The sequence below is a fragment of the Suncus etruscus genome, chromosome 5, assembly GCF_024139225.1.
Source record: "Suncus etruscus isolate mSunEtr1 chromosome 5, mSunEtr1.pri.cur, whole genome shotgun sequence".
NCBI classification, from domain to species: domain Eukaryota; kingdom Metazoa; phylum Chordata; class Mammalia; order Eulipotyphla; family Soricidae; genus Suncus; species Suncus etruscus.
In genome coordinates, this window is record NC_064852.1 from 13,189,601 (window position 1) to 13,215,946 (window position 26,346).

A 26,346-nucleotide genomic window follows, 5' to 3' on the forward strand; every position below is an offset into this window, starting at 1 on the left:
CTTTCTGGTCTGGAGAGCTAGACTCGGAGTTCAAGTGCATGCTCTCTCTGCACACAACCAACCATGCAAGGTCTGCTTCCAGGCACCAAGATTGGAATCACTTCTCCAGAGGGATGTTATCATGAAACTGGCCCTCAACTCCATCGAAAAAAATTTTTTTTTTTTTTGGTTTTTTGGGCCACACCCAGTGATGCTCAGAGGTTACTCCTGGCTCTGTGCTCAGAAATTGTTCCTGGCTTGGGGAATCATATGGGATGCCAGGGGATCAAACCACAGTCCATCCTAGGTTAGCTGCATGCAGGGCAAACACCCTACCGCTGAGCCACTGTTCTGGCCCCTCCATGGACTTTTGATCATACAATTGAAGGCAGGAAAAGAAGATCAAGAGACAAAGCAAGTAAGTTTTTAGGTGCTAGAAAGTACACTAGGCAGTTTTTAATTCTCGGGAGCACATCCTACAGTAGTTTGTGCAGGGAACCTCCCTAAAGAACTGGGCACTGGCCAGTGATCCTCAGGGGCTACCAGGGAAACACCTAGTGGGACCCAAAGGATCCCGTAGAGTACCTGGGAAAATTCACGACCTTTTGCTGACTAGCTCATCTTCACCACACTCCAAGACAGGATGGAAAGAAGACTCAGAGACATTATTTAGCCAGTCATACAACTGAAAAAGAACTCCACAGTTGTATTCCAGTCCCAGGAGATACATGGGCAGTAGCCTAAGACAAGTAGAGAACAGCTTAAAGGCTGTCTGATCTAGTGATCCCAATGCTGTAGCACCAAGTCCTTTCCTCACCTTTCCCTTAAAATATGGCCCCCTGGGATTCTTTAGGTTCTTTGCCTTGTAGCTGATATCATCCTGAAAAGAAATCATAAGGATTAGGGTCAAAGTAATATTACAAGTGGTATCCAGGATCGATCCCCGGCATCCTACTGGTCCTCAGCACTGTCAGGAGTAAATTATGAGCCTGGAGTCAGGAAAAAGACCCTCAGCACCACTGAGTGTGGTCAAAATAAAATAAGACTGGAAATCTAGGGCTCTGAAGTAGTCTTAAAACAATTTCTTAAAATGGGTCTTGTAAGGGATGATTGCAATTACCAGGTATTAGACTTGGGGGCATGCCATTTAACCATTCTCAGTGCTGGGATTCTTCTACTTCAAAAAAGAGATTATGTAATTGACTCCTCCCTAGCTATGATGAAGATTCAAATCGGATGATATGAACAACATCGAAGTCCAGAAAGTGCACATAAATAGTCAGCAAAAGGTCGTGAATCCAAGTTAAACAGGCAGTATTAGTTTGCTCACTTGTCAAATATTGGCTAAAAGCTTTCTGGATGCCAAGTGGTTTTCTAGGTGCTGCCAGACTAGCAATGACCAAAGCAAGCAAATAGGGTGGATTTTCTAGCCAGACAATGGTAACATAAATCTGGGCCAGAGAAATGGCTCATGAGGCTGGGTGCAGGCATGCATTTAGGAGTCCCAGGTTTGATAGCCAGTACCACAGGGTCCACCTAAGCACTGTCAGGAGTGATCCCAAACACTGAGCTGGGAGAAGAAACTGAGCAGAGAGCCAAGAGCAGGACCCAAGCACCATGGAGTATGGCCTCAAAAGCAAAAGAAATAAATGAATACGTAAAAAAAAAAACAACCCAACAATAAGAAGCACAACAAAGAGCAGTGAGCAGGGGGTGGTAGAGCATGAGAGCAGTGAAGAGGCATCTCAGCAGCAACATTGGAGCCAAGACCAGACTGAAGGGAATGGGCGAGCCAAGGAAATATCAAGGGGCTTGGGGTGCCAGCAGCAGAAACAGGGATCTAGTATTGAAGTCAGCATACTGAGGAATAAGAGGTTCTGTCTTTGGGTTGGAGCAATAGCACAGCAGGTAGGGCGTTGGCCTACCTGGGTTAGATCCCCCGAATTCCATGTGGTCCACTGAGCTAGCCTTCCCTGAATGCCTCTGGGTGTGGCTCAAAAACAAACACAAGGGCCGGAGAGATAGCATGGAGGTAAGGCGTTTGCCTCTCATGCAGGAGGTCATCGGTTCGAATCCCGGCGTCCCATATATGGTCCTCCCGTGCCTGCCAGGAGCAATTTCTGAGCCTGGAGCCAGGAATAACCCCTGAGCACTGCCGGGTGTGACCCAAAAACCACAAAAAAAAAAAAAAAAAAAAAAAAAACACACAAAAACAACAGGAGATTCTGCCTTAAAAATACACCTCCAAAAATAGCCCCAGTTCCTTATCAAAAAGGCTGCTGTGGGAGAGGCACAATGAGCTTGGGACACAACACGCTTCCCATCACTGGTTTTCAGCACAGCAGCTTTGAGCGCACAAGCGGCCTCCTGCCTCTTGCCCTACAACAAGGGGGTCCAATGCATGTGAGGGCCCAACAGCGGGTGGAGCTGTAGATCCAACCATCCAAGGGGGTTAACTGGTCGATAGCCTGAGAAATGGGAAGATACCAATGATGTGGGGCTCAAGTGTATGTTGACCCCTACAACAAGGGGGTCCAATGCATGTGTGCCCCAACAGCAGGTGGAGCTGGAGATCCAGCCATCCAAGGGGGTTAACTGGCCGATAGCCTGAGAAATGTGACGAGACCAATGATGTGAGGATAAAGTGTATGTTGATATTAAAAATGAAGCCTCCAGAATTAATTTATGCTGGATTTTTTATTTGTTTTGTTTTTGGGCCACACCCATTGACTCTCAGGGGTTACTCCTGGCTATACGCTCAGAAATCTCTCCTGGCTTGGGGGACCATATGGGACACCGGGGGATCGAACTGCGGTCCGTCCTAGGCTAGAGCTTGCAAGGTGGATGGACGCCTTACCTCTAGCGCCACCGCTCCAGCCCCTGGGTTTTTTGGGTTTTTTTTGGTAAACAACAACAACAATAACGAGGCCTGGTGTGACATAATCACAACCTTCACTGCTCTTTAATACTGATTAAAAAGAATAGAGTTGGTTTCAAAAAGGCTATGTGGATTCTGAAGAGCCGAGTACAATTTGCCACTGTGCTGTTCTTGGGTTAGTCCAGCAGCTCATTTCTCCTAACCCTAACCCTAACCCTAACCCTAGCCCTAGCCCTAGCCCAAACCAGCCAGAGTCGATAACAGAGACCAGGAGAGAGGATGAGGATTCTGGTGCTACAATGAAGGAGCTGGGCACTACCAGGCCGGTGCAAACAGGACCCCTCCCCAATCGTAGACAAGTTACCTACCTCTTGTGCCACAACTCCCTCCATGTGGAATGGAATTATAACATCTGCTTCCCAGTGCCATCATAAAGGCCAGGTAAGACATGCCGGGAAGAGAGCCCGACATACTAAAGGTCATATGCAACTTATTACATTTAATTTACCATGTGAACTGGGGCAAAGTTGTGATGGTAAGGAATACTGTTAACAAGGATCTCAGCACTATGTAAAAAACAAGAGAGAGACCCTCAGCCAAACCAGGATACATGGATCTCCCCCCCCCCCCCACAAATAAAAGCGTGAGGAGGGACAAGAGAATGTGGCCACAGCAGTAGAATTCCCTGCTTCACCTCTTTCTACAGAGCTGCCCACAGACACAGGTACCAAATGCTAACATCTCGGAACATCTCGGAGCATAGATACCAATCAACAGTGGTCCAAGTCCTTCAGAGTATCAACAAGCATTCAGCAAAAATACTGAGGGCATCAGAATGGTAACAGACAGGGAAATCTAAGACTTGATCCTTGCCCTCCTGAAGTGAACTACCAGTTAAATGTTTTTCCCTTTTTTTTTTTTTTTAATCCCCTCAGCTTCCCCTGGTATTTAAGCCATAACTGGAGGTGCTCAGGGCTTACTCCTGGCTCTGCACTTGAATCACTCCTGGCAGGTTTATGGAACCATATAGGAAAAGGGGGATAAAACCCAAGCAAGACAAATGCTCTCCTCTCTATACTATCATGTCAGCCCCAGTTAAAAGATTCTTGCAGAAATGTCTGCCACATGCCAGTATGTTTCATGAGTAAGGTCTCCCTGTTTTGGGGCCAAAGAGTTTCCCTTTCTACTCTCACCATATTTTGCTGTACCTATGCAAAACCAACCAACCAACCTGCCACACACACACACACCTTTTTACTGTATTTTTTATCTCTTATCTTTTAAATGGAGGCTCCCACCTTTTTCATAGAACCTTGGTACACAGATTACATTATTTTACCACATATTTCCACATTCTTCTATAAAATTAAGAAAAAAAGGAACAAAGGAGAGCTGGGGGCCAATGGCCAAGTGGTCTCAGATGCATGGGCAGGGAAATATTAAGAACAAAACTAAGTATCCAAGCCAGAGTCAGCGATAATAGAATCAAGGGACCTAAACTTTAATCATCTAAACTTGGGAGATGGGGGGGACCTGTTATACTGGCAGGCTAGGAGGTGGGGGGCTGTATCGGATGCACTCTGGGTCCACTGGGGGAGGGAGGTTGGCACTGGTGATGGGAAGGGTCCTGACTCATTGTGTATCTGAGATTCAACTATGAAAGATTCTATAGATCACAATTGTTTCAATAAAATAAAATAAAATAAAAAGATGTCTGCCACTAGGGCTGGAGCAGGAATGGTGTTCGCTTGCACACACCAATCTGGGTTTGATCCCTGGCATCCTATATGGTCCCCTGAGCCTCAAGAATTCTTGTACTCAAGTGATTCTTGAGTACAGAGCCAAGAACAATTCCCGAGCTCAACCACTCAATATACAAACAAAAGAGACTGCCACAATAGCAGACAAGGGGAAGGGCAGAGGGGAAACTGGGAACACTGGTAGAGAGAAATGTGAACTGGTGAAGGGTGTTGGGAGATTGTATGACTGAAATCCAATCATAAGCAACTCTGTAATAGTATATATCATAGTGATTCAATTAAAAAATTTTTATCGGGGGAGGGGGATTTGGGCCACTCAGGCATTACTCCTTGTAGGCTCAGTGGATGATATGGGATGCTGAGGACAGATCTCAGGTTGACAGCATGCAAGGCAAACTCACTGTGCTATCATTCTGGCCCCAAAATGTTTTTTTTTTTTTAATGATTCTTACAGGTATTTACCTCCTGCTGAATACCTAAAGGTCATCCATACAGCAAAATTAACTCATAGAAAATGTTGGGAAAGATTTAAAAAAAGGCCTCATGACCATAGTCAGAAGAAAAATACACAATTTCATCGTTTCATACAATACTGCCAAGCAGTTTAAGACATTTTAGAAAGAAATACAAAATTGGCCAAGTGCAAAATCCTGGACAGCTTTTGTTTTATATATTCTATGCAGCATTTCCCTTTCTTTGTAGAATTACTGTACTGTTCTTTCATTATGTGCTATCTTATTAGAAGCAAACAATAAAACCCTCAATTTGAAAGATATCATCATGGATGAGAGAAGACAAAGGGAAAGAGAAGAGAGAAAGAAAGAAATAGAAAAGGCTGAGGGGAGGATGGTAAGAGATACCGTATAGTGGATAAGGTAGGGTGTTTGCCTTGCACACAACCAACCTGGGATCAATTCCCAGCATCCCAAATGGTCTCCAGAGCCCCCCAGGAGTGATTCCTAAATGCAGAGCCAGAAGCCCTGAGCACCACTCCCCCAAAAAATCAAAACACCCAAACACAAGACACCAAAGTAAAGGAAAATCTATGAGGAAATTGTTTGCTACTGTGAGAATGCTCAAAAGAAGGAGCCCTTATGTTTTAGAGACAGGTGCTAAAATATTTACAGATGCAATGTGATGTCTGGGATTTACTTCAAAATAGTCCAGGGTCAAGTGAGTGGGTGTACAGACAGGAAATAAGACTGTTCATGAATTCACGACTGTTGAAACTAGGTGATGAACATCAACGTTTAGTCTATTTAATTGTCTCTACATTAAAAATTTTTAATATAAAAATATGTTTTGTATTTTTAATTTCTTCTCGAGTGGTCTCAATTTTATAAAAGCATTCCTCTCTAGTCTTCAGTGTGCATAGAAGGTTCTAAGCAAAAATGTCTAGGCTATTCTTCAGCTATTATTTATAAGAATATTATGATGGTGAGAGGTGAAATGACTACTGTTCTCATCCTCAAACTTTCTTTATTGTTTGAGTGAAATATAGTGAGTGTATACCATTTTCTACAAAATAATAGCATAATATTTTTAAACAAAGCTAAAAATCAAAATGACAAAATTGTTTTTGTTTTTGTTTTGTTTTGGGGCCACACTTGTTGACGCTCAACTTGTTGTTACTCCTGGCTATGTGCTCAGAAATCACTCCTGGCTTGGGGGACCATATGGGACACCAGGAATGGAACCGCAGTCTGTCCAAGGTTAGCGCCTGCAAGGCAGACAGACGCCTTACAGCTTGCGCCACCACTCTGGCCCCTGACAAAATTGTTAACACAGGTTAGAATTGGCTGATGGGATATAGTTATCTTCCATTTTTGCATTATAATTACATTATTTTTAGATTATAAGTGAATACCTTTTATTTTTGTATTATTTTTTCATTAAAATTGAATCCCGGGACAGGATGGGCTTGGTGAAAGAACGAATATCTATCTCGTGAGGTCCTCTCCAATAACTGCATTAATATCACCACAGAAAGAACTAAGTACTTGCAAAAATGATAGGACTGGGCCAGAGAGATAGCATGGAGGTAAGGTGTTTGCCTTTCATGCAGAAGGTCATCGGTTCAAATCCCGGAGTCCCATATGGTTCCCTGTGCCTGCCAGGAGCAATTTCTGAGCACGGAGCCAGGAAAAACCCTTGAGCACTGCCGGGTGACCCAAAAACCACAAAAAAAAAAAAAAAAAAAAAAAAAAAAAAGATCAGACTAGAGATTTCTCCACCGTGGCAGCACTGCTGACAGTAGCACTGGGGCTCAATAATGCTCTGCTGTGAAGACTGACTGTGTGCACTGCAGAGTGATTAGTGACATCCCTGTCCTCTACTCATTAGACATGGCGTGACCATGCTATCTCTCCGGCCCCAGCATTTTTAATTTTATAAGACAAATTCCTTAGGTACCTAATAATCATTTTCAACTTTATATCACAGTTATTTCTATTCTTCAGTGACTACTTCCTAATGCTCCAGACTACCTTAAGTAGAAAAACCAATATTAGGCTGATAATGATTCAATAAATTAATGATTCGATAGAAATGATACTACTTCGGACACTGCTCCTATTTAGTTCCAAAGCCCGAATTTATAAACCTTGGGCTATTCAGCACTATTAACTTTCAAGCATATGGGGAAAGTATTAAAGGGCTATGTACATAGCTCAGTCTTCTTCAAATGGACTCGACCTTGGTCATACTAAACTATGACATGCTGACGGTGGAGCAAGCCCTAAGGCATGCAGTGAGGAAAGCTCAGGGACGAACACAGCTCTCATCTAACCTCCTACTCCACAAAATGAGATTCTGCAACACCCAGAGCTGAGAAATGTATCTTGGCCGCCTCCTCTCACTATCTCAGGGCAACATTTCAGCAAGCTGTGTTTGTTAAAAGAGTGAGTTGGAAAAGAAGGTTCTAGCTGACTGACAAAAACTCCTTTTGTACTCAAGTTTTCAAGGCTCTATTTTTTGTAAGTTGGAGCAGCTTACATCTTTCTCAGATGGGGACTGTGGTCCCAGTTTATCCCAAAAGGTGAAGAACAAGTAAATGGGGGGTGGAAGGGAGAAATTATCTGACACAAAGAGTAGGGGGATGAATTGTAAGACCAGGGGGTTAGGAGGAATGCACAGGAAGTAGACAGGGTTAGATGAGCCATGATTAAAAAAAAAATGTTGAGAAACACTGATGAGAACAAGCTACTTATAAATAAGGAGGGGGAATTTTTTTTCTTTTTGTTTTTTGGGTCATACCCAGCAGCGCTCAGGGGCTACTCCTGGCTCTATGCTCAGAAGTTGCCACTGGCAGGCACAGGGGACCATATGGGATGCCGGGATTCGAACCACTGTCCTTCTGCATGCAAGGCAAACACCTTACCTCCATGCTATCTCTCTGGCCCCTAAGGAGGGGGAATTTTTAAAACTGTCCAGTTACAAACCAGCTATAAGGTAAGAGAAAAGTGAATGGACTCCACTTCCACTAACATTCCCAAAAACTGTAATCTACAAAGTATGTCTCAAAGGAGAAACAAATATCATATTCTAAAATCAAACTGAAAAATAAAATCTAGTCATTTATAATGAATCCCCCCATTAAAGGAGAGAAACTGACTTAACCTCCTCCATAAAGTCTAAAGTTTACGTAAGTAGCATAAAGCTATGACTTACAAGCATCATCTCCCTCCCTCCCACTCCGTCAACCTTTTCTTTTTTCTTTTTTTCCTTTCTTTACTTTTTGGGCTACAAGTGGTTGTGCTCAAGGTCACTCCCATCTCAGTACAAAAGTCACTTCTGGCAGTGCTCAAGAGACTATTTAGAGCCTGAGATTGAAACTGGGGCTCCTACATGCAGAGCCATCTCCTTGGCTCCCTGACATCATTTTTTTTTTTTTTTTTTTTGGTTTTTGGGCCACACCCGGCGATGCTCAGGGTTACTCCTGGCTGTCTGCTCAGAAATAGCTCCTGGCAGGCACAGGGGACCATATGGGACACCGGGATTCGAACCAACCACCTTTGGTCCTGGATTGGCTGCTTGCAAGGCAAACGCCGCTGTGCTATCTCTCCGGGCCCCCTGACATCATTCTTTGATGGAGCACGGAAGTATTCTTTTTTCTTTTCTTTCTTTTTTTTGGTTTTTGGGTCACGCCCAGCAGTGCTCAGGGGTTACTCCTGGTTCTACACTCAGAAATTGCTCCTGGCAGGCTTGGGGGACCATATGAGATGTTGGGATTCAAACTACTGTCCTTCTGCATGCAAGGCAAACACCCTACCTCCATGCTATCTCTCCGGACTCCAGCCAGAGTATTCTTATTGAAAGTCTGACTCAACTAAGAAGTTCAGAAGTCATTTCTCCAACACATAAGAGCAGTTCAAAAATGGCAGCAGGGGGGCCAGAGAGATAGTACAGTGGGTAAAGTTTCCTTGCAAGCAATCATGCAGGTTCAACCCCTGACATCTAAGTGACTCCCCAAGCACTATCAGGAATGATTCCCGAGTGAAGAGTCAGGAGTAAGTCTTGAGCATCGCCAGGTGTGGCCCCAAAACCAACCAACTAAACAAACAAAAACCCACAAAGGCATGTCTTAATCTACTTCACAGCTGTAATCAAATGTCCCAAAAAATCAAATGTCCTTCCTCCCTCCCTCCCTCGCTCCCTCCCTCCCTTCCTTTCTTTCTTTTCAGTTGTTTATTTGGGGGACACATAATCAACAAACGAAGCTCAGGGGACCTGGCAGTGCCAGGAGCCAAAGCAGGGGATCCTGATCATACAGCAGGGTGGGCACTTGTCATGCACATGGCAGACCTGGGTTTGACTCTCAGCATCCCATACGATCCTCTGAGCATCACGTAGTGTGGCTAAAAAAAAAAAAAACTTAAAAAAAAAAAAAAAAAAAAAAGCTGATGTTCAACAGGCAAAGCAGCTCGTGCTCCATTTTTTGATGGTCTCTTCCCCCAACAGCACAAATTCCTTAAGGTCCCAGAAACTGGGGGCCTGAACCCAGGTTGCAGCGCAGTGAGTGAGGGCTGTTCTGGGAATCTCACACTTCTCGGAGTCTCCCACAGTGGAGAGAGGCTTAGAGATCTCTCCAGAGTCTATTTTCTACAAAACTAAGCCTCTGAGAGTTTCCACCCTCTTGACTTAAGCACGTCCCCAAGGCCCCACTAATAAATACATCCTCCCAGGGAAGTGAGCATTTCAACATATGGATCTTTTCAGCAGCCTTAAAGGTGGCACGACCTTGGCAGGACTGCCAGACCTTTGGGTTGCCTTGGTTCCTGCCCACTTTATTTTTGTTTTTGTTTTGTTTTGTTTTTGGGTAGGGGTCACATGTGGTGGCAATCAGGGGGTTACTCCTGCTCTGCCCTCAGAAATTACTCCTGGCAGGCTCAGGGACAATATGGGATGCCAGGGTTCAAATGCGGTAGGTCGTATTCAAAGCAAACGCCTACCCGCTATGCTATCACTTGGGGCACCCTGCCCACATTCTGAAGGAGAATCCCCTGTCTTTCTATCAGTATTGTGAGGTGTTTGACAACCTTCCTACTTAGCAATCTTTAGCTGAATGTCTCCCTGGAATTTAATTTTTTTTTTTTGTTTATCAATTTTGGGGAGCCAGATCCAGAAGTGTAAAGGGCTTACTAGTGGTTCTGTGCTCAGGAGTCATTCCTAACGGTGCTCTGGGAACCACATGTGGTGCTGGGAATTAAGCCTGGGTCAGCAGCTTAAAAGACAAACCCCTCGGGCCCGGAGAGATAGCACAGCGGCATTTGCCTTGCAAGCAGCCGATCCAGGACCAAAGGTGGTTGGTACCCCGTGCCTGCCAGGAGCTATTTCTGAGCTATTTCTGAGCAGACAGCCAGGAGTAACCCCTGAATAACCCCTGAGCACCGCCGGGTGTGGCCCAAAAACCAAAAAAAAAAAAAAAAAAAAAAAAAGACAAATCCCTCACCCACTGTAACCCAACTCCAACTTATCAGCTCAAACTTGACATAGTCAAAACTGAATCCTATTGTCCCCCAAATATGCTCTACCACACCTCCCCATCTCAGCTAGAGGGCACCCCACTCTCTCAGCTGCTCTGGTACAGTCCATTCTCGACACATAAAGTAAAGAATCTTTTACAGTGAAGTCCAGCTGGGGGATGAAGACAGAGGACAGCGGGTAGACTGCTTGTCTTGCCTGTGATAACCCAGGTTTGATCTTAGCACCATAGATGCCAGCCAACAAGGAATGATCCCCTGAGTACAAAGCTAAGAGTAAGCCTTGAACATGCCTTGAACAAGCCCCCCACCCCCCCCACACAGACACAAAAACCTTTATAGGGCTCCCTAGGTAAGAACCCTAGAAGGTTTCTGAAGATTTCCAGCTGGCAACATCTTCTGGCCCCATATTAATTCCTACTTTATGTCTCTCTTGTCTAGCCATGCTGGCCTCCTTGCTGTGCTTCAAACATGCCGACCAGTAGCATCTTGTCTTAGCAGATACTGTTATGCTGCCTTGAAATGCTTGTCCCCAGATATCTCCATCATCCCACTCCTGGCCAGTCCAGGGATCAGAGAGGCCTTCTCGAGCTAATCCCCTGCTCTGCCTTCTGTGTCTCAGAAGTGACTATCACCAACTCACATGTTACAACCTTTCTTACTTACCATCTGTCTCCAAACTGAAGATTCTGGATTTTGGGGGCCCTAAATCAAGGCCAGCAGTTTGCTGACTCTGTTTGTTGGTTTCTAGCAGGAGCCTAAAGAAATCTCTTTCTATGTTCTGTTGACCACTTGAGGATTTTGGAAATATAACGGTCAGTTCATTAGAAAGAAACATTTGCAAGATTAGAGATAACGTGGACTCATCATCTATAGTTGACTTGACTAGTACTGAGATTTCAAAACAAAAACCCTGATTTAACTTGTTCTTAGAATTATAATGCTATTAAATGCCATCATTACGAAAATTACTCTGGGTTATCCATCGCAAAAGAATAGGATGATTCTGAATTATGAGCTCTCTTTGAGTATTATCCTTTCTAATAGGATCAAATTAAATAAAATACAAATGAAAAAAATTTGAATTTGTTCTGTCATTTCCCTCACTTCAGAATGCAGAACAGAGCCAGGAACAAATATTGCTCAGGAAATTCTCCTGGCAGGAAGAATTAAGTAACCCAGAGCTTCCATTATAAATGCATCAAGATATTTCATTCCTTTCATCCACAGAGATAGTCAAGACACAGAGACGTACCACCCAGACCTGCCCAGAGGGAAGAAGTGATGTCCGCGTTACTAGAAACTTCACCATCCCTAAAGGGCTCATCTCTCCAGAGCAGCCCTGTGCAGCCATGTTCTCCTGGTGCTGCCCACATCTGGGTCTAGTGGAGGCAGCAGGTGATAGTCCAATCCTTCCGGCCTGACACTGAGTCCCCCAAAGAGGCCACTACAGCCCTAGAGGAGCCCCCACTGGGTCGGGCCCGCACTCTAGCCTGCCTTCTCGTGCTGCCAAATGTAGGCTCTGCACCAGTCCTTCCCCAAGGGTGAATGGGAAGACATGCCTTAAGACCCTGTATGCTAAATTAGGCTCAAACTCTGCTTCCTGGAGACAGTTCAAAGAAAAAAATGTATGTTTGCTCTTAAAACTCAAAAAGCCAGTACTGTAGAAATAGTAGGTGGGTAGGGCCCTGCCTTGCACATGGTTGATCTGGATTCAATCTCTGGCACCACATGGAGTCTCCCAAGCCCCACCTCGAATAATCCCTGAGCACATACACACATTGCAGGGGGGACAACAAACTAGGGTCTTGTCCTTTGAGTCTTTTTTTTTTTTTTAGTTTTTGGGTCACACCCACCACCGCTCAGGGGTTAATTTTGGTTTTATGCTCAGAAATCGCTCCTGGCAGGCTCCGGGGGACCATATGGGATGCCAGGATTCGAACTACCATCCTTCTGCAAGCAAGGCAAACACTTTACCTCCATGCTATCTCTCCAGCCCCTCTTCCTTTGAGTCTTACGATTTAAAGAAGGCGGGAGAAGAGAAATAGCCAGCTGAATGACCTGTACTTCTTTTTTTGTTTTGTTTTATTTTTGTTTTTGTTTCTGGGTCACACCCGGCAGCACTCAGGAGTTACTCCTGGCTCTATGCTCAGAAATCGCTCCTGGCAGGCTCGGGGGACTATATGGCATGCCGGGATTCAAACCACCATACTTCTGCATGCAAGGCAAACGCCTTACCTCCATGCCATCTCTCTGCCCCCCCCCCACTTTTTTTTGACCTGCACTTCTAACTCCTACTTAAAGGTTGGAGTTTCCAAGGAATATCTTCTTTTTTTTTTTTTTATTACTGGCAAAATATATTCTGATCATTTCAGAAGAGTTTGCATGAGGGCCAGTAGGTTGGGTATTTGTCTTGCTGACCGGGTTCAATCCCCAGCATCTCATATGATCCCCCCAAGCACCACCAGAGGTAGATCCCTGAGGACATTCCAGGGATAAGCCCTGAGCACTACTGGATATGCTCCAAAATACCGAAGATGAAAAACAGAAAGTTTTATGGTTAGAAATATAACCACAATTCAAGAAAGAAGTTGCAGATATTTTAGTAATCTAGAAGAACAGCTAAAAAATTAGTAAAGGAACACCCCAGTTATCAACATTGTTGAAGTCTATAAACATCTTAAGAACAGCTAAAATTGGGACCGGAGAGATAGCATGGAGGTAAGGCGTTTGCCTTTCATGCAGAAGGACAGGGGTTCAAATCCCGGCATCCCATATGGTCCCCTGTGCCTGCCAAGGACGATTTCTGAGCCTAGAGCCAGGGGTAACCCCTGAGCACTGCCGGGTGTGGACCCCCCCCCAAAAAAAAAAAACCCAAAAACAAAATAAATAAATAAATCTCAATTAAAAAAAAAAAAGAACGGCTAAAATTGAACAATAAAAATAATCTGGGGCCGGGCGGTGGCGCTGGAGGTAAGGTTCCTGCCTTGCCTGCGCTAGCCTAGGACGGACCGCGGTTCGATCCCCCGGCGTCCCATATGGTCCCCCAAGAAGCCAGGAGCAACTTCTGAGCGCATAGCCAGGAGTAACCCCTGAGCATCACAGGGTGTGACCCAAAAACCAAAAAAAAAAAAAAAAAAAAAAAAAAAAAAAAAAATAATCTCTTATTAAATGCCAAACCTGTGGACTACAAGTGTAAGAGATTTACAGCAGTAGAACCATTTATTTTCCACAGGCGTGCACACATGTACACACACACACACACACACACACACACACACTATACTGTTGGGGCCACAGTGATGGTGCAGTGATAGGGCATTTGCCTTGCACATGGCTGACCAAAGACGGGACCTCGGTTTGATCCCCGGCGTCCCATATGGTCCCCCAAGCCAGGAGCGATTTCTAAGAGGATAGCCAGGAGTAAGCCCTGACTGTCACCGGGTGTGGCCAAAAAATGAAACAACCGGGGCTGGAGAGATAGCATGGAGGTAAAGCGTTTGCCTTTCATGCAAGAGGTCATCGGTTCGAATCCCAGCATCCCATATGGTCCCCTGTGCCTGCCAGGAGCAATTTCTGAGCATGGAGCCAGGAGTAACCCCTGAGCACTGCCGGGTGTGACCCAAAAACCACAAAAAAAAAAAAAAAAAAAAAAAATGAAACAACCAAAAAAATGATGGTGGGTCAATGATACATACACTCTGGGATTTGAGAATGCTCCTATACAGCACTGCACTGAGACCCAGTCCCAGGGCCTGCCTCTGACTGAGTGGAGGAGGTCAGCTGTGGGAGAGAACATGCATGGTGGTATTTTTCTTATTTGTGCGCTGCAAAGGGAAATCTCCAATCTAGTGATTAAACTTTCAGTCTGTCTGAGGTAATAGCTATTATGCCAGAAGCAATTACATAGGCTAGACCTAGAGATCTGAGGGTGGCATTGTTTTAGCAGAGGAAGATAATTTCTGGGTCTGCATGTGTGTGCTCTTCTCCCTTAATCAGCAAGTAAACCTACAACATCAAGATTCTCCTTTTTATTTCCTTTTCTACTTGAATGATAAAATCCAGATTTAAAAGGAAAAAATCACCATAAGCAAGTAAGCTGGATTTTGCCTTTGATGCAAAGGTAAATTTTTTTAGACAGATTTTCCTTTGGGTGGTGTCAGGAATTGAACCCAGAGCTGCACATATGCAAGGTAAATGCTCTACTGCTGGGCCACATCCTCAGGAGGCCCCTTAACTTGTTTTCAAATAGTTACTTATAGGGAGATTTTCTGAGATGTGAAGTAAATGCAGCTTTCCTAAGGTTGTTCTTTCTAATACTACTAGCTTCATTCTTGGTATCCTTTAAGAATAGGACAGAACGGGGCCGGAGCTATGGCACAGCAAGAAGTAAGGCATTTGTCTTACATGCAGCCAACACAGGATGAACCCCGGTTCAAATCCTGGCATCCCATATGGTCCCCCGAGACTGCCAGGAGTAACTTCTGAGCGCTGCCAGGTATAATCCAAATATAAGAATAGGACAGAATGGAGTCATTGAGGGACTATTCTTCTACTAAACAATAGTACAGCTTATAAGGCACTTGCCTTGCATATGACTGACTCAGATTTGATCCTCTGCACCCCATTTCTTTCCCCAGAGCCTGCCAGGAGTAAGCCGTATGTGGCCCAAAAAACAATAACGAAGTATACCCAATCTAAGAGAAAATCTGTATGTAGATACTTCCTAAAGTTAACCTTAATTAACATAATAAAATTTTTACAAAATAATAAAATTACTTTTTTCTTGAACCAAACAATGCATACCTTCATCTTGAACAGAATATGACAAATTTCACTATTATAAGACACTAGGTTCTTGCTGGACTTGAACTGTCTCTAATCTGTTTTATTTGTTCTTTTGGGTGGAGGGGGGCTGTACGCCCAGCAATGCTAAGGGGTTACTTGACTCAGCACTCAGGAATCCTCCTGGTGTTGCTTTGGGGGACCATATTAGATGCAAGGGATAAACCCCGGTTCAACTGCTTACAAGGCAATTGACTATCACTCCAACCTTAAATTTTGCAAGAAATTGCTTTCTGTTAGTAGTATTAAATGGATAATCATATGTGTATAGAAATGTCATAACTGTCTCATTAAAACTAACATGACTGGGGGCCAGAGAGATAGCACAGTGGTAAGATGTTTGCCTTGCATGCAGTCTATTCTGGACTGACAATGGTTCGAATCCCGGCATCCCATATGGTCCCCCCATACCTGCCAGGAGTGATTTCTGAGCACAGAGCCGGGAGTAACCCCTGAGTGCTGCAGGGTGTGACCCCCCCCCCAAAAAAAAAAGAACTAACATGACTAAATCTTTCTATGATTTGGGGACCATCACCAATAATGCTCTGGGCTTACTCCTTTTCCTGCACTCAAGGATCACTCCTGGTTGTGCTCAGGGGACCATATAGGATGCCTGGGACTAAACGAGAATCATCCACATATAAGGCAAGTGCTCTTCCCACTGTAAGATTATTCTGGCCTATTTGACTGAAAAAAAATTGTGGGGGGAGCCTGAGTGGTGGTGCAGCGGTAAGGCGTTTGCCTTGCACGTGTTGACCTAGGATGGACCATGGTCCAATCTCCCAGAATCCCATATTGTCCCCTACGCCAGCAATTTCTGAACACATAGCCAGGAGTAACCCCTGAACATCAAAGGGTGTGGCGCAGAAAGCAAAAAAAACCAAAAAACAACATTTTTGAACCTCCACAGAAAGTAAAACCCTTACCACTTTGTAATAAAGAAATATAAGTAACATAAATCTTGCTATTTAGAGCATAGTTAAGTATTAAATACATTTTAATGCATGCCAGGCAATGGTATTAGGTACATACATTCTTCTTTATCATTCATCTGTCATTGAATACTTAAACTGTTTTTGTATCTTGGCTATTGTAAATAGTGCTGAAATAAACGTAAGTGTGCAGATATCTTTGCAAATTTGTGCTTTTTGTATTCTTCATATAGACAATAAGTGATAAAAATGCTAAATCTCTAAATTTTTTCAAAGTATTAAGTTGCAAATGAGAAAGTACAAAGTCAGAGAGTTCAGAGTGAGGATTTTCAGATTTCCACAGACTAACATAGACTGTGACTTTCAAAGAATGAATGAATGAAGCTCTTATTCAAATGTGGCTTTTGTTGAAGATCATGCTGTAGGGATGGTCTGATCTAGGACATGGTTGTCAGTCACACTGCATTTACCATTTAAACTAGACCATTCTTGATGTGGAAGGGTGTCCTGTATATAGCCAGTCACTTAAGACCCCTCTCTTCTACACACGAATGCCAGCAGCACACTTCCCAATTGATGACAAACAAAACCATGTCCAGAAATCAAAATTTCCATGGGAGGTAGTGTCAACTCCAGCTAAAGATCACTCAGATATAAATAAATTCACTCTCCCTTTTCACACTTAAGCGCCAGCTATTAAATAGAAATTTCCTGGGGCCGGGAAGGTGGCGCTAGAGGTAAGGTGTCTGCCTTACAAGCGCTAGCCAAGGAACGGACCTCGGTTCGATCCCCCAGCGTCCCATATGGTCCCCCCAAGCCAGGGGCGATTTCTGAGCACATAGCCAGGAGTAACCCCTGAGCGTCAAACGGGTGTGGCCCAAAAACCAAAAAAAAAAAAAAAAAAAAAAAAAAAAGAAATTTCCTGGGCCAGAGCAACAGTACAGAGGGTAAAGTGTTTGTCTTGCCTACGTCAGACCTGTGTCCAATCCCTAGCATCACATATGATTCCCTGAACATATCATCCCTGCCAGGGGTGATCCCTAAACTCAGATCCAGGAGTAAATCCTGAACACTGCTGGGTATGGCCCAAAAACAAAACTCAAGAACTTCCTCACTTCACCCTCTTGCCTCAAATGCATTTGTCTTTGGCTTCCAGAAAAGCAAAGCCATTCCTCAAAGCCTCCATCTGCAATGGCTTCTCTTCCTGCTTGTCTCAGCATCATGGCCTGCCCATCTTGAGTTTAACTGCTCAGACTTGAAACAAACTTCACTGCTTTTTGTTTGCTATGTTTGGGATCACACCCAGCAATGCACAAGGACTACTCCTGGCTTTGTACCCAAGAAACACTCCAGGCACTGCTAGGAGTGATACAGGAATAACAGGGGATTGAACCCAGTCAGCCATATGCAAGGCAAATGCTGTACTATCACTCCAGTCCTATTTATTCCATTTTCTTCTTTTCTAAACAAAACCCACAAAGCCAAGCTTTTCTCTGTCCCCTTACGTTTTCTTTCCTCCTCAGTTACCAAACTTTAGTGAAGCATCATTCATGCATAAGGAATCAACTTTTCTTTCTTTTCTTTTTTTTGGGGGGGTCACACTTGGCAGCGCTCAGGGGTTTCTCCTGGCTCTATGCTCAGAAATCGCTCCTGGCAAACTCAGGGGACCATATGGAATGCCAGGATTTGAACCACTGTCCTACTGCATGCAAGGCAAATGCCCTACCTCCATGCTATCTCTCTGGTCCCAGGAAATCACTTCACATTTACTTTTCTACCCAACCAAATCTTGATGTAAGTAATTTTTCTAACCTCTAAAAGATCAAGACCAGCCACTTATTCAATTCATCAATTTGCTTGGGGGTTCAAGTGAGACAGTACAGTCGGTAGTGTTCTTGCCTTGTACATGGCTGACTAAGATTCAATTCCCAGCACACCATGTGGTCTCCAGAGCCCATGGAGGATTGACCCCTAACCAGAGAGCCAAGAATAAGCCTTTAGTCCAGCCAGGTGTGGCCCAAATCAACAAAAAGCAACAAAAAGACAAAATATACTTGGGTTTCTTTGACTACCTAATGTCACTTAGGTAGTTTAGTATGTTTAACACACTGAGAGCATGTGATAGAGATAGCTTAACATGCTGAATGTAGAATTTGCATGCAAGAGGCCCAGGGTTAATCCTTAGCATTGCAGGGTCTGCCAGCCACCACCAGGAACAAACCCTCCATGAAGCATTATCAGGTCTGGCATCAAAATTAAAAGAAAAAAATCATGGGGCCTGGAGAGATGATAGCACAGCGGCGTTTGCCTTGCAAGCAGCCGATCCAGGACCAAAGGTGGTTGGTTCGAATCCCGTTGTCCCATATGGTCCCCCGTGCCTGCCAGGAGCTATTTCTGAGCAGACAGCCAGGAGGAGTAACCCCTGAGCACCGCGGGTGTGGCCCAAAAACCAAAAAAAAAAAAAAGAAAAAAAAAGAAAAAAAAAATCATGTGCTTTTACCAATAGATGTGAGAAAACTTTCAACAAGATTCAACACCCATATTTTGGTTAAAATGGGGATAGAGGAACTTACTGCAATATAGTAAACCCAAATACAACAAATCCACAGCTAACATCATACTCAATAGTCAAATACTGAAGAAGGCCTTTTCTTTAAGATCAAGGAAGAGACGAGAATGACCATTATCACCACTCAGATAAGAAAGAGAAATTAAGGGGATCCAAATCAGCAAAGAAGTCCAACTATCACTCTCAGATAACTTAGGAAGGAGGCCTTACTATTATTCCAGTCACACAAAAGAGGTCAGTCTTGGGGAAACGCCATAACTGTCTTCTATGATTATGATACTGCAAGTGTATGGTTGGAAATAGATTTTACTTCAAAGTCAATTTTTTACTCAAGTCATAGCTTTAGCTTGTCTTTTCCATTTCTCCTCAAAATCTGATTCTCTTACATCTTCCTGATTTTTACAGACTTACAGGACCATTTAAGGTCAGCATCATAAACTATAGTCGCCTTGTTTCTTCTATGAAAGAAAGGCATTTTTCTAAGAATCTGACGCAGTTATCAGAAAATCAGCATTACCTCGCTTATCTTCCATTTCGTACCCTTCCTGACAGATGGGAATCTTCTATTTATAATGACATCCAGGAAAGGAGAATCTCACCTACTAAATTTAGACGGTGAGCTGAAGGCGGTCCAATTCCAAGCTCCATACAGCTATACCTTCACAAGGAGTTGGTGGTTTGTGTCTAACAAGAATTCTACCCCAAGGACAAAGAGACTTGTCAAAAGGACACTAGAAAACTAAAGCTGATCACTGGAAAGAAAGGGTTTTGGCTGAACACTTCTAGCCGACAAAAGAACCAAAGTGTTCTAATTCAAAACACAATAGAGTTCGACCAAAGAAAAAAGGAAGTTACATCAAAAGGAAAATAAGGTGGACATCTTACATCTTACTCTTTCCATCAAAGCTCTTCAAGCAAAATTGACTGGTACAGGGGTCCTGCTTGTACGAAGCTGTAATGCGTGGTTCCTCAAACACAACGTATCCACTCCCAGCACTGCTGCAGGATCCCATCAGCACAGTGTCCTCTGGGCCCACTTGGAGGCTTGGAGGCTTCTGAGCACTCTTGGGGAGCCTCCCCCCATGCCCTCCCTCAAGAAGTAGAACACTATTTGTACTGTTCACTACAGATGACATCTAGAACCACTTTAAAACCTTTTTTGGGGGGAACTGGAGAGATAGCATGGAGGTAGGGCATTTGCCTTTCATGCAGAAGGTCATTGGTTTGAATCCCGGCATCCCATATGGTCCCCCGAGCCTGCCAAGAGCCATTTCTGAGCGTGGAGCCAGGAGTAACCCCTGAGCGCTGCCAGGTGTGACCCGAAAACCATAAAAAACAAAACAAAACAAAAAAACTTTTTTTTTTTTAGGAAGAGGGAGAGTTGGGTGTTATACCCAGTGATGCTCAGAGGTTACTCTGGGCTCTGCACTCAGAAATTACTCCTGGTGGTGCTCAGGGAACCACATGGGTGGGATGCCAGGGATTGAACCCAAGTTGGCCATGTGCAAGGCAAATGCCCTCCCCATTGAACTATGGCTATGGGCCCCAAGACCACTTATCTTAAAGATGCTACTGGCTAGTACTGACAGAAGATTAATTGTCCTAAGGAAATTACTTCCTCAAATTAACCATGAGTATGCACCTCTTCAAAATTAGGAAGGTTTTTGTATTACTCATAGTTAGTAACCTGGCCTCTTCCATGCAAAGCACATGTTCCAGCCCACTGCATTATTTCTCTGGCTTCAGAATCCTTTTTAGAACATGTTAATTCTGATCTGTTCTTCACAATGTTGAAGAAATTTTCCTATATTTCATGATCTTTAGGCATGTGTCCCTTTATAAGAATGAAGCTTTGAGGGGGCCGGAGAGATAGCATGGAGGTAAGGCATTTGCCTTTCATGCAGAAGGTCGGTAATTCGAATCCCGGCATCCCATATGGTCCCCTGTGCCTGCCAGGGGTGATTTCTGAGCATGGAGCCAGGAGTAACCCCTGAGCACTGCCGGGTGTGACCCCCCCCCCCAATAAAAACACACACACACACACAAAAGAATGAAGCTTTGAGGGGCCAAAGTAATAGTCCACCAGGTAGGACATACTTGTCTTGCAAGGGGCAAACTCTTGCTCCATTACCAGTATCCCTTTTGGTCCCCCATGCACCGCCAAGAATGATGCCTAAGCCAGAAGTAAGCCCTGAGCACTGTCAAGTGTGGCCCACAAAGGAAAAAAAGAAATGAGAGAGAAAGAAAAGAATGAGGCCTTGAAATATGTGACTGGCAGCTCTTCTGTGTACAGACAAGTTTTCAACCAGAGCTTCTCTAAAAGAAAGCGTCTTTTCCATATGTCATCTCAAATGTCAGTAGGATTAGGTCTGTTCTTGGAGATCTACTTGGCTTCTCAGAAGCAGACCCCTCCAGTCTCCCAAAGGAGCTAGAGGAGGCTGGTCCCAGGGTTCCGTAATAGGAGTCCGAGAGACAAGAAAGGAGCGATGGCCTGAGTTCCCTACACAGACATTCCTTCTTCTAGACTCACCCACTCCTTCCCAAACAGTCTATCTTGCTCGAGAGACCCCATCCACAGCCACAATTGGCTTCTCAGGTATAACTGAGGGGTATAGGGAGGGAGCTGTCTGATACGATGTCTATGTAACATAAGAAGCATATATAAAAATATATATAAAAACACAAGTGCTGAATATTCATTTCCAACAGCCTAGCCATCAATAAAATTCTTTAGCATCATAAGCTTTTCTTTGCTGCCTGAAAGCCTGAAGGAACTATGTGGATAGCGCCTCTTTACAATTTCCACTACAGCCTTCCCTGGCCTCTCTTGGCACATTTAAACTGCTGCTAGGTAATATTTCTTTTGGCAACAAACTACATTTGTTATAATAACAGACCTTCGGCTGAACTCTCTCCATTCAAACTCACATTTTTCTGTAACATGTGAATCTTAAAGTAAGCCTTCTTTTTTTATTCCCTCTTTTTCTTTTTGTTTTTGAGTCACACTCTGTAGTGTTTAAGGTCTATTCTCAGCTTTGCTTCTACACAGTCACTTGTGGTACTCGGGAGACCATGCAATGCAGGGGATCAAAGTTGGATCTCTTGGGTGTGAGAGCAATAGCACAGCCGATAGAGTGCTTGCCTTTCACGAGGCCGACCCTGGTTTGATCCCTAGCATCCTAGATAGGCCCCTGAGCCTGCTAGGAATGATCCCTGAGCACTGTCGGATGTGGCTCAAAAACTAAACAAAACAAAAAATTAAACAAAACAAACAAAAAATACTCCACAGGGGCCAGAGCGATAGCACAGCAGTAGAGTGTTTGTCTTGTACAATGCTGACTCAGGACGGACCTGGTTAAATCCCTGGCATCCCATTTATTTCCCCAACCCTGTCAGGAACAAAAAACAAAAACAAAACAAAACAAAAAAACCCTCCACAAAGTTAGTTCTCTTACATGCAGAGCATATGCTTCAACTGTTAAGCTGTCTCTCCAGCCCAACTAATTCTTCTAGTTAACAATTCATTAAAATTTTCAATAACAAACAAATTTAATCAAAGTGCCAAAAAAGATCGAACAGGTCTAAGATCTTACCTTGCCTGTGGTTGACTCTAAATCAATCCCTAACACTGCTTACGATCCCCTAAGCGCTGCTAGGTGTAGACCCAAACCCCCCCTCAGAAAAATAATTCAAGTTACATTCTCTCTTAAATAGAAGCAATGCTTTTTTTAAATGGTAACTGAAAAATGATGTTTGTCTTTCAATTGCCCTATAATCACAGCCAGCTATCTATTCTGCAGGTGTTAGAAATAAAGATTTGCATATCATTTAAAATCAATGCAATACTTGAGGCCAGAGTGGTGATGCAAGCAGTAAGGCAGACGTCTGCCTTGCCCGGGCTAGCCTAGGACGGACAGCAGTTCGATCCCCCAGCATCCCATATGGTCCCCCAAGCCAGGAGCAATTTCTGAGCGCGTAGCCGGGAGTAACCCCTGAGCGTCACCAGGTGTGGACCAAAAACTAAAAAATAAATAAATAAGGGCCCGGAGAGATAGCACAGCGGCGTTTGCCTTGCAAGCAGCCGATCCAGGACCTAAGGTGGTTGGTTCGAATCCCGGTGTCCCATATGGTCCCCCGTTGCTTGCCAGGAGCTATTTCTGAACAGACAGCCAGGAGTAACCCCTGAGCACCGCCAGGTGTGGCCCAAAAACCAAAATAAATAAATAAATAAATAAATAAAATAAATGCAATACTTTATATAAAAGATACCTCTGAAGTTCAGTAACAGTATTTTCTTTCCATTTTTTTTTGTTTGTTTTGTTTTTTGGACCACACACATGGAGGCACTCAGGGGTTACTCCTGGCACTGCACTCAGAAATCACTCTTGGCAGGCTTGGGGGACCATATGGAATGGGATGCCAGAGATCAAACCTGGGTCCGCCGCTTGCAAGTCAAACGCCCTACCCACTGTGCTATTGCTCTGGCCCCAAGAACTATATTTTCAGTTTGCCAATTATACTTATTCAACATATACTTGTATGAGCTATAATGACCCATTGAGGAAGAGGTAAAATATGTCTTTGGAGACTCACAGAGCCAAAATGAACTACCAATGCAACTGTATATTTAAATCAAATTTTCTTCTTTTAAGACTTCAGTGCCAGTACTGAATTTAATTCAAGTCTCTATCTAGCCCTAAGCCTCAGATGATAGCAAGTTTTATCAGACAGAAAACCTACCTGCTGGTTTATAATCCAGTGGAGAGAATACAACTGCAAAGTCTATAATATGCTAGTAGGGCATAGTTTCAAAAAAGTACAGGAAAGTTTATTCATTATCAGAAGCAGGATCCTGAACATATCACTTGTCTTCCCAGAAAAACAGCAGATTGAAACGGAAACAAAAACAAATGGAGAATCTAAATAGTCCTGTATCTGTTAAAGAAACAGATCTATAATTAAACAGCTTCCCAAATGAAATCAGCATGTGGCGTCATCAAAAGATGTGCCTGACCATTTATGGAGAAAAGAATTACCACAAAATTACGCAAACTTTTCTTAAAAAAGCATTTTAGAAAACCTCAGACACCTCAACAATGACCACAGCAAAAAAGAGAAGAGCGAAAGACAGTAACAAACAAAAATCAATGAACAAAACACTAAAACACAGCCTCAAACTATACTGATAAGAACCTGTTCTACGAAAGGTCCAGGGAGTAAATATTTTAGGCTCTGTGCACTAAAGAGACGCCAGCAGACTCAACTCTGCTGTTCAGAAAGTCTTGAATAGGGTTATCATATGATAGTGTGTGCAAATTACACACACACACACACACACAAACACACACACACACACACACACACACACACACACACACACACACACACAAAGGAAGCTGACTTCACTTGCCCCAAGTATTATGTATTAGCAGCACCAGGCATACAGAAAACCCTACCCAGATTCTAACTTACAACAACTTCTGCAATAAAATAAATAAAGGGCATCCTGGAGAAACATCTGGTTCAATGTTCAAAGCAAAAAATACTCAATTTGGGGCCGGAGAGATAGCATGGAGGTAAGGCATTTGCCTTGCATGCAGAAGGTCGGTGATTCGAATCCCAGCATCCCATGTGGTCCCCAAGCTTGCCAGGAGTGATTTCTGAGCATGGAGCCAGGAGTAACCCCTGAGCACTGCTGGGTGTGACCCAAAACAAACAAAAATTACTCAATTGAAGGGCCTAAGAGATAGTACAGTGGGCAGACCTGGGTTTGATCCCCAGCATTTTATATAGTCCCTCAGCACCACCAGGATTGGCTCCTAAGCACAGTCAGAATGTCTATTCTATACCTACAAAAGTAGGTGTACATGTGGGCTCCTTGGGCCCACATACATGTGCCTAAGCAAATGTGGCCCACATCTCCCCCCCCCTTTTTTATTGGCATTTGGGTCACATCCAGCAGCGCTGAGGGGTTACTCCTGGCTCTGTGCTCTAAAATCTCTCCTGGCAGGCTCGGGGAACCATACGGGATGCCGAGGATTGAACCCAGGTCAGCCATAAGGAAGTCAAACGCCCTACCCACTGTGCTATCACTCCAGCCCGCACAGCTCCCTCTTGAGACATGTACTTTCCTACTTTCTTTTTTTTTTTTTTTTTTTTTTTTTTTGTGGTTTTTGGGTCACACCCGGCAGTGCTCAGGGGTTACTCCTGGCTCCATGCTCAGAAATTGCTCCTGGCAGGCACAGGGGACCATATGGGATGCTGGGATTCGAACCGATGACCTCTTGCATGAAAGGCAAACGCTTTACCTCCATGCTATCTCTCCAGCCCCACTTTCCTACTTTCATGGTGGGTTGTATACCAGGGCTCTCTCCACCTTTTGAGAAGCCCATGCTCTCTCTTGAGTACATTATTCTCTCTGTTATCCTCTCCCTCCCCTTCCTGAAAATTTCCAAAAAAAACCTGTTTATATTTTTTAAAAAGTGTAATTTTTAACTCAGTCTTCAAGGAAGTGGAGCATAAACAATGTGTTCTGCTTCACAGTGGAAGGGTTCGCCAGTGACTTCCTACTCAAGAGCACAGTGGTATAAGGTTACCCTGCAGTGAAGGAACTAAGAAGCCCACAGTTGCTGTTGCAAGTCAGCCCCTGAAGAGGTTGACTGATGGAGGGATGGAGGATGAGGCCTTTCTCCTCCAGCTTGGACCACACATCTGTTACCCTGTTCAGTCGGCGGTTCTGAGGTGAATGCGGCAGGAAGAAAGCCAACAGGAGTCAGGCTTCCGAAGAAAACAGCTCTTTATTCTGTGAAGAGGCCAAAGCCAAAAGGCCTAAGAATAGGTCCAGGACAAAAAAAACCATCGCCTTTCACAGAGGCTTGAGTTTATGCCCCATAATTAGGTACCACCCAGTGGTGGGATCAGGTACCACCCAATGGTGGGAGCAGAATCAGGTACTACCCCAAGGTGGGAGCAGAATGCCAGATCACACCCTAGGGTAGGGCACAATCACCATCAGGGTAGGATCAGTAACATAATAATCCCATTAAAATGTTTATATACGGGGCCGGAGAGATAGCATGGAGGTAAGGCGTTTGCCTTTCATGCAGGAGGTCATCGGTTCGAATCCCGGCGCCCCATATGGTCCCCTGTGCCTGCCAGGAGCAATTTTTGAGCCTGGAGCCAGAAATAACCCCTGAGCACTGCCGGGTGTGACCCAAAAAATCGCAAAAAAAAAAAAATGTTTATATACACAACAACTGGCCGGCTGATTTGGGTCAACATCCACAGGGAAAAGCAACAAGTAGACTTACAGACTACCATACAGCCTTAGTATGATGTGACAAGATGGTGAGGTGCTGACAAGATGGTGTGACTGCTGAGGTCTTTGCGGACTGAAAGACAT

General features: G+C 44.1%; 1 protein-coding gene and 1 non-coding gene across 2 annotated transcripts in view; one reads left to right on the plus strand and one right to left on the minus strand.

Moving 5' to 3' along the window:
- The window catches only part of SCAI (suppressor of cancer cell invasion), a 144,720-nt gene that overhangs the window by 90,021 nt on the left and 28,353 nt on the right, over nt 1-26,346 (minus strand). The gene's annotated exons all lie outside the window — the stretch shown is intronic.
- On the plus strand, nt 11,298-11,438 carry LOC126009972 (small nucleolar RNA SNORA2/SNORA34 family). The gene has a single exon (XR_007496120.1). It is a non-coding gene; the product is annotated as a small nucleolar RNA SNORA2/SNORA34 family (small nucleolar RNA).